We start from the raw sequence: 14,142 nt of genomic DNA on the forward strand, positions 1-14,142 counted from the left end.
TGTTTATATCATATTAGAATACAATATAAATAACCATTTCAGGTTTCAAATTATCAGAGATTATTTCCACTTAAATCATAATAATACATATTTGCTCATGATGTAAATAGATTCATTGTCCTAGATTTTTAGACCTGCAAAATATAATATATTAAAGATTATTTAGTCCAAATTAATCTATTTTAATTTTTACGTCATAAAACATTTTTATATTTCTCATTAAAAATGAAAAGTAACAAAATCACACATTAAAAAATTATTTCTAACAAATGTTCTAATTAAAAAATTATCTAGTTAGATATAAATGATTCTAAAATGATGCATCACTTACTAACTTTGAAGTTTTAAACTTTCAAGTTGATAATATTGCAGTCTTTCAATAGAACTTTCCTCACGTCTTAAAACGTGTATAAAGGCACCTCCGCCTCCGCGGACTGGGATACCTCGGGAGGGTTCCCTAATGGGATGGTGCCACGGTGCCAGGTTGTAATGTAGTATTTTGCAAAAAGTGCTGAAATAGCAGGAATTCGCTCAGAGACCATTTCTGTGCCACAAGAAATAAAAGCATTGCAGCTGTGGAATGAGAGAAACGCGCCATCCTAGATTGGCTGATGTCAGAAATCAGGTAACGTGCTGTTCGTCAAGAATATGTCGAGGTTGGAGATCAGCTCCTCCTGCTTCATTCAGGAGATAAAATTCCCCCCTAATGGGGGGAATAGGAGGATAGTGCTTCTCTTCCACTTGGGAAGATATGAATGAAGTTGAAGAGAAATCTAAAGATATAATGAAATTCACATCTGAGAAATTTTCAGTAGATGAAATCTCACAGCTGGTGATTTCTCCACTCTGTGGTACAATATCCCTATTTGTAGGGACTACAAGGAATAACTTTGAAGGGAAAAAAGTCATTAGCTTAGAGTATGAAGCATATCCACCAATGGCAGAAAATGAAGTCAGAAAAATATGTAGTGACATTAGGCAGAAATGGCCAAACACATAGCAGTATTCCATCCACTTGGCTTAGTTCCAGTGTCAGAAGCAAGCTTTATCATTGTTGTGTCCTCCACCCACAGGGCTGCATCCCTCGAAGCTGTGAGCTATGGCATTAATACTTTAAAAGCCAAGGTGCCCATATGGAAAAAGGAAATGTATGAAGAATTATCATCCTCTTGGAAAAGAAACAAAGAATACTTTGGGGCAACCAGTGATTAAACCACTTAGGTATTTTAGAGTTTTAAAACTTAAATTTGGTAAACTCTTATCTTTGATCACATTTTGATTTTTCTTCTCCAGAAGATAGTTTACTGAACATAATCTCTTATGTGACACCAGTGGAACAAAAGAGAGAAAAAAGTAAAAATAAATGAGTGTTTAGGATGAGGGCTTACACGAGAACTAGAGATAGTGGAAAGAAAGGTTAAATTTAGGGAAAAAAATGGAAGAATAATTTAAATGTGAGCAAAGATGCCTGAGGTAGGCATATTATTCCATGACTAAGTTCTACTTGTAACTTGACTCACACCGAGGTGTGGCCCCCTCCTCACTGACTATCTCAGAAGCTGGCCCCCAACCTCCTCCGCCTATACCCAATGATGCCATTGTCATCACGGATGTATTTTGGGAATATTGGCAGAACTAGAAGACATAAACAGTCTTTATCAGATACTCGATATGATATATTTTTAGAATTTACATATTTAAAAAATAAGCTAAATAAACATGATTTTAAAAGTTTAGAAGGAACATTTTCCTGTTTTTTAAAATTCAGTGGTAATACCTAAGATATTTCATAATATGGAGATTTCTAGTATTTCAGAATCTATAATTTTACCATAATATTTATTGTTTTTTTAGTTATTAGTATTCTATAACTACATATATTAGCATAAAATTGTTACACAACAAGGCAAACTAACTAGCAGCAAGAGCACTTTGTGTTATAGTGTGTTATAAAATTGGACCCACACCAAATTAAAAAGGAAAATTATATGATTATTTAGTAAAGCATTTTCAGATAGTTTTCTTTTAATTGCTTAAGCAACATTATCATTAGTGAAGTCATTAATAGAGTTATGCTTTCTGCAAGATCTTTGTACTAAATAACGGTCCAGTTTTTGCTTGGCCATCCTATATACTGTCTTGATAGATCTTGGTATATAAGTTCTATATAGTTCTTTTTTTAATTGAAGTATAGTTGATTTACAGTGTTGTGTTTGTTTCAGGTGTAAGCACAGGGATTTGGGTTTTTTTGTGTTTTTTTTTGCAGATTATATTCCATTATAGGTTATTACAAAATATTGGGTATAGTTCCCTGTGCTGTACAGTATATCCTTGTTGCTTAAGAAAATAAACAAATAAAAAAACATATACACACATAACAAGATAGAAGTTAACACTTATCGCTGTGTTAAACTGAAAGCTAAAGAACTTGAAGAGTTATTATATGAGAAAGTAAAGGGCACTTCATAGGCTTTAGAGTGTGGGTTCTGGAATCAGGTTGCCCGAATTTTAACTTAAAAATGTTAAAGTAAATTTCTGAAGGTTCTGTAATCATGAGAAACTTAGCATGTTCATCACTCAGTTGTTTCAACAAAAAAACTGGATAATTACAATAACTATTTTATAGTTATTAAATTTCATAATGCCTCTAAAGAGCTTAAAGCAGTGCCTTACACATGGTAATCCCTCTGTACATGGTCCTACTGTCATTATTTATGTTCATATGAAATGTGTGGCAGAGTTTAATCTAGACATAGTGCTCATTAAAAAATGGTGAATCGATAACTTTCTCAATGATAATATGGTATTACAATATGATATTGAACACCAGAAGGAAAAAATTACTATGCATTCATTAATTTTCAAATAGTATCCAATGTTCACTTCTCATCGGGGTTCATCCTACACTGACTTTTTTTTGAGAGCAAGAATTATGTTTTTACTATTTTAAAAAATCATTATTTAAAAAATTCTAGATTAGAGCCTCCTTATACATAGTAGGTACTCTGCTCAAGTTTGCTAAAAACTTCCATACCATTAACTTTAAAATAGAGTTGTCTTTCATCAAAGTAAATGAGACTTACTATGAAAAATTATTTTTTATAACTAAAGAAACACGACACATTTGATTTAAATTTCTTTTAAAGTAGCTGGATGTAATCAGGAGGAAAAATGGAAAAGTTAATGCTAATTCAGAATTTGCATTTATGACTGTTTTATCCTGAGAAAAAAGTTCTTTGGTATTTATTAAGGAGCTTAAAGCTCCTTTGCCTAATTTATCTCTACCAGAGGAAAAATGCATGAGCTCAGGCATTACATGAAATAATAGTTTTATTTGACAGAACTAATTAACCTAGATAAAACTTAAAGTAATTATAAAATAAAATTTCCCCCTCTCCCCAGTACATTATGTGATGAAGTTGTAGATTTTTCAGTTCCAAGAGGATATGGAAATGCTGTCACTGGATTCAAGAAAAGATTAAATGATTGCTAAAAATAGCTCTAGTTTGTAAAGTAAGCATGGTAAAGATGTAGATAATTAAATTTGTGGCTTAGGGCATGAGATAACTACCTTTGGGGAATAAGGAAAAATAAGCTGCATCCTCACTGCAGTTTCTTACTTCATCATTAAAAAAAAAAAATCAGCAGATATTTGATGTGCCTTAGGAGGTTACTTGTAGTAACAATACAAAAAATAGTTCTAACCAAATATATACATGTATACATATGTGTGTGTACATCTAAATAGTATCTGAATATATATAATGTGCATGTATTGTGTACATGTGTTAATGTATGAGCATTGAACCTTTAAATATGTATTCCTTAAAGTAAATTTTGAAAAGAGGCATTGTCAAATATTGAGACCAAATCTATCTCTCATTTAAGCACAGAAAATGTCTATGAAAAGATTTCAGGTCACTGTGGTACACTGATAATATATGACCACTCTGAAGATAGGTTGAGCTTAAAAGTAAGTTGATGGAAAAAGCTATTTAGGAGTCAAATTCCTTATTTGCCATGTAGGTAAAATGTGGTAAATACTGGGTGAAACATCAGGAATAGAAAGCTAGAGTTCTCCCCTAAGTCTCCTGGTAACAGTGGAAGGAAATAATGATGCTGCTCCAGGATTTGATTCTGTCTGTTTAGGGAAAATGCTTTTACCCTCCAAAGGAGGATTGTTTAGTGTGGAACAGAGGCTCTGCTGAAAATACAGTAAATAGAATTTGATGTAATTATTTTGTTCTCTGTGTTCTCACTACTTAGACCATATTATCAACCCATACTGGGAAATACATTATATGAAAATGTAGTTTAAAATTGAATAGAGTAACATTCTAATCCCACTAATCTATTTTATATCTCAAATTCATTCTTTTGGCATGAGGAAAGCAATAAAAAACAAACCCACAGTTTTCCACCAAGCACAAATATCCTTGATTTTCTAATGAAGAAGCTGATGAAAAGGGCAGAAATGAAATAATATGATTTTTATTGTAAAAACATACCCAAAATATTTGCTTCAAACCACTTTTCCTGATATCTACCTATGTCTATCTATATATCTGTCTGTCTCTCTAAGGAGAGAGATTGATTTTCATTAATTATTTTTTGATTTTCAGTTATTTATATAGTTGTCCCTCAGTATCCTTGAGGGATTTGTTCCAAGACTCCCCCGCCTTTCCCCATGGATACCAAAATCCAGGATGCTCAAGTCCCTTATATAAAACAGTGTAGTATTTGCATAAAACCTACACACATCCTCCTGTATATTTTAAATCATCTCTAGGTTACTTACAGTGCCAAATGCAATATAAATGCTAAGTATAATAAATTGTTATAAAGACAATACCCCATAACTACCAGTCAGGTCAAGAAAGAGAAATCACCAGTCCTCCAGAAGTTATCCCCCACAGCTCCCTCCCTACCATGTAACAACTTATCTGACTGCAAGGGCAATTAATTTTTTCCACTTTTCTTCATATTATTTTTACTATTGCATGGTGTGATATGTATCACAAAACCCAATGTTTAATTTACTATGTTTTGCATAGAACTCACCGAACTGAGATTATATAGTATGTACTCTTTTGTATTTGAGCTTCTTTCATAATCATTGTGTTTGTGGGATTCATCCATGTTGTGTAATGCTGTAGTTTATTTTTATTTTTGTGTATTATGCTATTACATGTATACATTCTTTTTATCCCTTTCTACTGTTGATAATTATCTTAATAGTTCCCAGTTTTTGTCTGTTACAAATCATTGAGCTATGATTATTCTTGTAAATGCCTCTTGGTATATAAGCATACACATTGTATTGATTTTATACCTAGGTGCAGCATTGCTGAGTAGGAGTAGTTGTGTATGTTCATCTTTAGTAGATAATGCCAAACTTTACAAATTTATCTGCCTCCTGAAATATATAAGAGCTTTGCTTGGGCTACATCCTTACCATGGCTTGTCTTCCCAGCCTTTTTCTTTTACAACCATTCTTTGGCTATTAATGGTATTACATTGTTGCCCTAATATAGATTTCATGGCCTTATATTTATTGGTCACTTGGATATCCTTTTTATCCTCTTTTATGAAAACTGATATGTCGTTTTCTTATTTTTTTTTTGTTGACTGGTAAGAGCTTTTTATATAAAGTAAATATAAAATCTTTGTCTGTTGTATGTGATGCTGAGCTCTTCTCACATTCCGCAGCTTTTATTTTCTCTCTCTGCATGATGTCTTTTGATGTTATAACAGATCAAAAATACCAGATTTTTCCCTTAGGATCAGTATTTATTGTCTTGTCTTAAAAAAAAAAATCCTACCAAAGATCATTTTCATATAAAATTGCACAAGTCTTATTGTTTTGCCATTCTGACTTATTTAAGAAAGTCTTTAAGTATTACACAGGCTATCTAGAGCCTGAATGCACTGATAGAACATTGGATTGCCTTATTTTGTACAAACCTTCTGCTAGTTCATTATTTGACAGCAATACATCAATCCATTAATTTTCAATTTCCACAATTAATTAATAAAAGTCCCTGCAGTGAACTTTGTTTTTTTTTGAAGGGTGTGGTTAAATCTGAAACAGCAAGGGTTGATAGGATTTTATTTATGAAAAATTTTCTTAAGCAATAAGGACACACTGAGGTAAGCTAGACTACTTCATTTGTGCTATGGTCCCATGGAGGAATAAACCACTGTTATGTTGACACTTCTGCTGTATAATCAATGCAATCCATAATGAGCAGAGACAGCAGTATAAATATCACACTGCAACATATGTCAGGGAAAACAATTCTTAAAAAAAACACCCATTTTCTCTAATGTGTTTCTATAGGAACTGAAACTGAGTGTCAGTCGGATGCCTGTAAATAAATTATTTTTGAATCTGAATTTCTACACTGGAAGAAGCCATTAGTTCTCAATCCTGAACCAATCATGCTGGATCATGAATAGTGATCTCCTGATAAATTGATCTGTTTATTGTATTTTAGAGTCTAAAAACTATTGAAGCAATAGTTGTGATCAAGTTTGTAATTAAACATCTTTTTATTCAAGCACATGGTAAAGAAGTCACTTTAGTTTTCAGGCTAGAACATAGATATGAATTCATTCTTCATCAAACATTTATTGAATGCCAAGCCTGCATTTACTCACTGTGCTGTCCACAAGTGTTCCAGAAACACCTATTACTGACCTTGAGTTCCTCTTAGTTTTCCATAAACATATCTTCTATGCCAGAAAAATTGCATTCTCAATAATGTGCCAGCAATTGTGAGTGTGTGTGTGTGTGTCCTTCCTGATTGTGTGTGTGTCTCAAGATAACAACAAAAATTGAATGAATAACTGATTTTAAGGCTATGATGACCTTACAAAATGGAAGTCACTATAGGACTTCATTTATTTTGAAAGTAATTTTATAATATTTTAATTGTACAAGATAAACCACCAGCTACTTTTTAAATCTGAAAACATATATGGAAAGACTATATTATTTTAGCAATTAGACAAACTGAGTATTTAAAACTTATCAAGGCATCTTTTTCTAAACAGGCAAACTTATTCTTTCATATTTTTCTAACACAATTCTATTATACTAAATGACCTCTTGATAATCTGAAATATAAAATTTTTGTGAATTTGTGTGTGTGTGTATATAGCAGTAGTAGTAGTAATTGTAGTAGTTGTCTAGTAGTAGTAAATCAACAGCAAAAGTGAAGAACATTAGATATAGATGTTCATTCAGATGATTGGTATTGGTATTTAAAATATTGGTATTTAAAATTTTAAATATCAAAATTTTATTTTTTTTCTAAAAGTGTTAATTGAATAAAAGTCTAGTAAGTAAAACTTTAAATCAAGAAGTGACAGTTGGTTTAAAACAGTTGCAAATGTGTAATTTATACGAGGTACAATATTAGAGAACTTGGCTTGGAATCTTGGCTCTTACTGTGAGCCTCACCTTTGGTTTCTAGTTTGCAAGAAACTCTTCTCTAAAAGAATAAGTAAACAGGGACCCCTTATGTTTGGTGAGACAATAGGCTTATGCAGTGTTTGGGATCATCACAAATTGAAGTACAAAGCCCTGGAAGAGGCAAATGAAAATGAGGGTCTCTGCAGCTTATCCTTCATGATCTTTATGGTAATCCTCTGCTTATACATAAATGTATAGAGGGTGGTAAGCTGGAAAGACAGAATCTGATTGTCCTTGTACTCGATTTCTAAGTATATGAGAGTATAAACTGAATGAATAAGAATTTGTTCATCATACCTTACCACATTAGCAAATGAGTGACTGTCTGACTTTCAGGTATGTGTAAATTACCTGGGCTGTTTATTAAAACCGTTTTGTCTCATATACAGAGATTCTGATTCATTGCATCTGCAGTGAAGCTCAGAAATCTTCAGTATTAATAAGCAAGCCAAGTGACTGTTATAAATAGACAAGTTTTGGAGACAGTGCTTTACGGGAGGTTAGGAACTATCAGTAGAGACAGGCCAATAAATCCATTTGTAAAAGGCTTAAGCAAATTCTGTGATTATAGATTTGTTCTTGGCAGCATAAGAAATTTAAGAAAAAAATGACCAACAAGCTAAATTTTTAACATCAGCAACAATTAATCCTAAAAACTAACTGTCAAGGGTCAACATGAACTCATCCAAAATCCTTTCTTTGAATACGGGCAATGAACAACAGTCTAATTTAGAAAATTGCTTTTCCTAAAATTTTTCGCAATCATACAACTACCCTACTACTGCCTTCCAACCACCACCTCTACCCTGGGCCAAGCCATCAGCATATTTTGATGGATTATTGAAATATTCTATTGTTTTTCCTAGTTTTTTGTATTTATCTTCATCTTACATAATATATATTTCCTTACTTTTTTGATTTATTGTCAGCCCCCTACTCCCCCCGTTAGAATGTAAGCTTCACTGAAGTAGAGACTATTGTCTCTTAGTACACAGTTTTGTACTTATAAAATGTTTTTGTACCTATAAAAATACCTGGTATACAGTGAGAGCTTAAGTATGTTTTAATAAACACTTCTCAATGAATATTTTTAAGTGACTGAATAAAACAACCTAGAAATCATTTCCAGGGCAACAATAATTTTCTAATAGAGATACTGAATGTTTGCATGACAGTCATCATTTATTATTAAAAAGTATCAATAAATAATTAATTAACACTATGTGCTAAAGAGTAGACTCCTTCTCATCCTTGGGTCTGTTTTCCACTTCTCTCCACTACCAACCTCCCTAGTTTCCCTCTTGTTTGACTCCTGCCTGGCATCAGAAAACCCTATATCTTTATATTTTCTGGTTTGCACATAGACACACAGCAGTCTAAGTCCTGTTTCTACCATAAGTTATCTTCCTAGCTCTCTTGTGTAGTAAGAAGCAGGATAGGAATAACAGCTTTTTGGCAGTTTCCCCAACATTCTAGAGGGGCATATTTACTGTTACCATATTATCCACAGGGTAAATAAAATGTATAGATCAAACAGAGAAGGATAAGTAATCTGGCCAAAGCTTTACGAAAGAAGCCAGCCAAGGAGCTATTTTATTGGGTACTACACTTTTTGACACGTATACCAGGAATATTTGGTATAAATAAACTTTCTCATTCTAAGCATGGTCTATCATTCTATAGATAATTCAAGTGACAATATTTGAAGAGATAGAAGCCATCTGAGGCTCATGTCAGTCAGGACCCACTCTAGATTGGTGTGTCTTCAAATAATTACTACTTTGGGGTAACTAAGGCAGCATAAAACTGTCTTAGTCCTTGCTGTCACTTCTATTTTGCTCTTCTTTTTAAAATAGAATCAGCAATTTTCTGCTTGATTTCCTTGGTAGGACCTACTATTAATTACCTTTTCATCATTGCACTAAAAGTCACCTATATTTTAATCATTAAGCCTGTGATTAACTGACAAAATAATTTTCACCAAGTTTGTGTAATATTTGGAACCAAAGAACCTAGATCTATGAAAAGCATTAAGTAGCATGTGTCATCTTATAGTACTTATGTGACTAAATGACTTGGGAGTAGCTTTCAGAAGTGTGGTAAATTGTATACCTTCAGGAAATATGTTTCAATGACTTTTTGTTTTAGAGAGTATATGAATCTTTGTGCTTTTTTTTTTTTCTACCATTTTCTTTTTTTTTTTTTCTTATTGGGGTATAGTTGTTTTACAATGTTGTGTTAGTTTCTACTGTACAGTGAAGTGGAGTTCCCTGTGCTATACAACAAGTTCTTATTAGTTATCTATTTTATACATATTAGTGTGTGTATGTCAATCCCAATCTCCCAATTCATCCCACCACAACTTTCCCCCCTTGGTGTCCATACATTTGTTCTCTACATCCGTGTCTCTATTTCTGCCTTGCAAACCAGTTCATCTGTACCTTTTTTCTAGAATCCACATATATGCCTTAATATATGACATTTGTTTTTCTCTTTCTGACTTACTTCACTCTATATGACAGTCTCTAGGTCCATCCACGTCTCTACAAATGACCCAACTTGATTCCTTTTTATGGCTGCATAATATTCCATCGTATATATGTACCACATCGTCTTTATCCATTCGTCTGTCAATGGGCATTTAGTTGCTTCCATGACCTGGCTATTGTAAACAGTGCTGCAATGAACATTGGGGTGCATGTATCTTTTTGAATTATGGTTTTCTCTGGGTATATGCCCAGTAGTGGGATTCCTGGGTCATATGGTAATTCTATGTTTAGTTTTTTAAGGAACCTCCATACTGTTCTCCACAGTGGCTGTATCAATTTACATTCCCACCGACAGTGCAAGAGGGTTCCCTTTTCTCCACACCCCCTCCAGCATTTATTGTTTATAGATTTTCTAATGATGCCCATTCTAACTAGTGTAAGGTGATACCTCACTGTAGTATTGATTTGCATTTCTCTAATAATTAGTGATGTTGAGCAGCTTTTCATGTGCCTCTTGGCCATCTGTATGTTTTCTTTGAAGAAATGTCTATCGAGGTCTTCTGCCCATTTTTTGATTGGGTTGTTTTTGTTTTTTTAATATTGAGCTTCATGAGCCGTTTATATATTTCGGAGATTAATCCTTTGTGGATTCGTTTGCAAATATTTTCTCCCATTCTGAGGGTTGTCTTTTCGTCTTGTTTATAGTTTCCTTTGCTGTGCAGAGCTTTGTGCTTTTCTAACATTGCTTTGTTAGCATTATTTTGTTCAAGTAATTAAAGTCACAGTTAAACAAATGTTTTATCCAAACTGCACAAATCAATTCCAAAAGTTGATTGGAATTCTATGGCTCCAATTTATATAACGTTTACTTGTGTTCCTTATTTTATTAAGAGGGGTAATTGGATTGTGTAGTACTCTGTGGAATTTTTGTTTTGTTTAACTTTTATGTTTACCAAAGTATTGTCTGTACCTAGTTTAAAAAGGCAGAATACTCAAAAACCCAAAACAAAAAACACAATCCTTTACATGAAACATAACACACTCATATCCCAAGCTCCAGAGGAAACCACTTTCAATTCTTTACCTCTTCTGATGCAAACATAGCAGTTTATAATGCTATTTTTTCACTACATACATTACCTATCGTCTTCTTCTGTGGAAGAGATAAATTCTCTTACATTTATTGCTGAGAATAGATGCTTTGGAGATAAGTTTTTCAGATCTTGCGAATCTAAAAACATGCTCTTTTTACTTTCACATTTGATTGGTAAATTTGTTAGAATTCTCAGTTGCAAATAAATTTTCCTGAGTTTTTTTTAAGGCATTACTCATTGCTCTTATAGCACCTTGTACTGCTTTTGAGAAGTAAAATGTCATTCTCATTCTGGTCCTTCATTTGAGGACCTGAACTTTTTTCCCTCACTTTGGAAGCTTTGAGGATATTCCTTTTATCTCTATTGTTTTGCAGTCTCACAAACGTGAGATTTTGTGTGTGTGTATCTATCATGCTGAACATTTTGCACACCTTTCAATGTGAAAACTCATATTCCTTAGTTGTGGAATTTTATTTTTTGTGTAATTTTTAAGTAATTTCCTCAGCTCCATTTTTCTTCCTTTTTCCCCTTTCGGTAACTTGTGTTGGTTGTATAAACTGTTGTCTCTAATTTTTTAATCATTTCTCTCTTATTCCCTGTCTGATTTTTATTCTTTCATATGTGATATTTTCTCAACTTGATTGTCATCTTTCTAATAATTTTTGTCTGTAATGTTATTATTATTATTCTTTTAATTTCCAAAGGCTTTTTGTTATCATCTAAATGTTTCTTTTTAAAAATAAACTGTTTTTAGGTTAGGGACAGAATATATTTTTCCTTCTCTGAGTTTATTAACTATAGTTTTTCTTATTGTTTATTCTTTGTTATCTTTTTTCTTTTGTTTTCTTCCTCCCATATTAGAAAATTTTGTCAAATATTTCTTGATCTTTTGTTTACTGAGGCATCTCAGTGTCTAGAATAGTACTTTTTGTTGGAAGAATAGATGATCATTTGGCAGTCTTTATTTTAAAAGCAGATACTGAAAATCTGTTATGAATGCCCATGAGCAGGTTTGAACTTGTCAGCATCTCAGTTTTACTGTGGAGTGATCACAGGGAGAGAGCTGGACCATTTTGCTTGGTGACCTTCAAACATGGGTATCTATGGATTTTTTTCTCTTAGGCCTATTCTTAAAAGGGTTCTCTAATCTCTGGCTTGATGCATGTGGGGGTAGGTAATTCTGTCTTCTAGAATCTATAACCTGAGTGGGGAAAGGATGTTAGAGGGTCTCATTCTTCCTTAGTTAGACTTTTACTTAATACCAGTGTTTTCAGAATGATGACTCACCCTGATTTGCTGTACAGAGTACTTGCCCCTAAACCCAGTTTCTCTGACTCATTTTCTGCAGAGAGCAAAGCCAATGTCTACCGGGCTTCAGGAGGTATCTTGTCCTCCATGGGTGGGTGGGGTGGGGGGAGGAAATCTAGAGATGACACTGCTTCTTATACCTACTTTCAACTAATCCATATACAGCAACACTTCTCACCCACTCTCAGAGTAGGTGGAAAGATATATAAAATTAAAGGATTCTTAGTTACATTTGAATTTCAGAAAAACAATAAATATATATTTTTGAATGAGTAGGCCCCGTGCATTGTCTGGGACACATTTATGCTTCCAAAAGTTATAATTTTCAGGTTTAACCGAGTTTTCTATTTTACTTGGTAAGTCTACCAGAGACACCTGTTGCCATCAATTCTTAATCTCTTCTTGAGTATTTTGCTGTGCATTGAATTAAGTTTTAGCTTTCTCTTCACTTGGCATCTAGATTTCAGCTTTTCTACCCTGAAAGCCAGGTAGCACTCATCCATACACTTTTCATCCTCCTAAACTGTGGTTGGTATATTTCACCTCCTTTCTTTCCCTGTCTTTTCTCTATGTATTAGAGAATATATCCCTTTTATTCATTTGCTGTCTTTTGTTGGAATTTTTAGAGAGAGTGGCAAGAAACAAATGTGTTTCATATGACAAGTTTAGCTGGAAGTCTTTGTGATTATTTAAAAATTTTGAGATTTAGTTTCTGAGATATGCTTTCACATAATATTTTGTATTTTTCTACAATAATTGTCTAGGAGTGAATGAATAAACAGAACTAACATTTTTTGATGTTTTAAGAGATTTCTCTTGATTTTAAATGCAAAATGTAAAATAACAAAAGCCTATAGAAAACTTTTGCTTTCATATTCAATTAAACTAATTAAGGTGAATAATTAAATACTTTGACTTGATGCAGTTATTTAAATAAATCTGATATGGATCACTTAATTATATGTTGTACATGTGTGGAAAATAAGGATAACTTTGGTAGGCTTGCTTCTTGTCACACAAACACAGATGCGATCAGTAATTTCAACCTTAAACAATAAAGTCAGGATCAATCTCACACTGTTAAAGAAATCCTTAACAACAGAAAATGATTTTCCTATATTTGCATTTAGTAAACTCCAACATACATGAACATTTTTAGTAAATTAAATGGAAAGATTCTTTTATTTGCCTTAAGGAGACATTACTGTATATGCTCCAAAAGATAAATGAAGAGAGTTGAAATTCAGCACAAGATTGAGCATTTGTCAAATCAGAATTGAAGGCAGCAGGCAGTAAATTGGATTTTCTTTTACAATAACATGTGGTTCACCTTCTATCACTGTAACAAATATTATAATATATACTTTATGACATCATATCTTTCATCTATTGTTGTTGCTGAAATTTTAAGAATAAGATGGGTCTTTATTGTTGCTGTGGCACAACTCACTGTTAAGCTTGCAAAATTTGTTTCCTTAAGGATGTTTTTCACACAGAGAACATATTAGCCACAATTGTCATCTCAGATATAGAATAAATAGAACTATCAGCACTCAATTCAGGTTCAAAGGAATCTGTGTATCGTGGTGTTGAGGCTGCTCAAGATACTACTCATCTCTCAGAATCCAGCTGTTGTCAACTGCCAGGAAAAACACAACTTGGGTATTTTGTTGTCTTTTTTTTCCAGATGCTAAAGAATAAATGTAAGAATGAGGAAGAGAATAGCACTGCCTCTTTCATCAAATCACAGAAAGTGTCTCCCAACCCAGGTGAT

The 14,142-nt window shown here is 33.1% G+C and overlaps 1 pseudogene; it reads left to right on the forward strand.

Moving 5' to 3' along the window:
- Positions 1–648: 648 nt before the first annotated feature.
- Positions 649–1,212, forward strand: LOC133093649 (molybdopterin synthase catalytic subunit-like; annotated as a pseudogene).
- Positions 1,213–14,142: the final 12,930 nt, after the last annotated feature.

Source organism: Eubalaena glacialis, chromosome 6, assembly GCF_028564815.1.
Source record: "Eubalaena glacialis isolate mEubGla1 chromosome 6, mEubGla1.1.hap2.+ XY, whole genome shotgun sequence".
NCBI lineage: Eukaryota > Metazoa > Chordata > Mammalia > Artiodactyla > Balaenidae > Eubalaena > Eubalaena glacialis.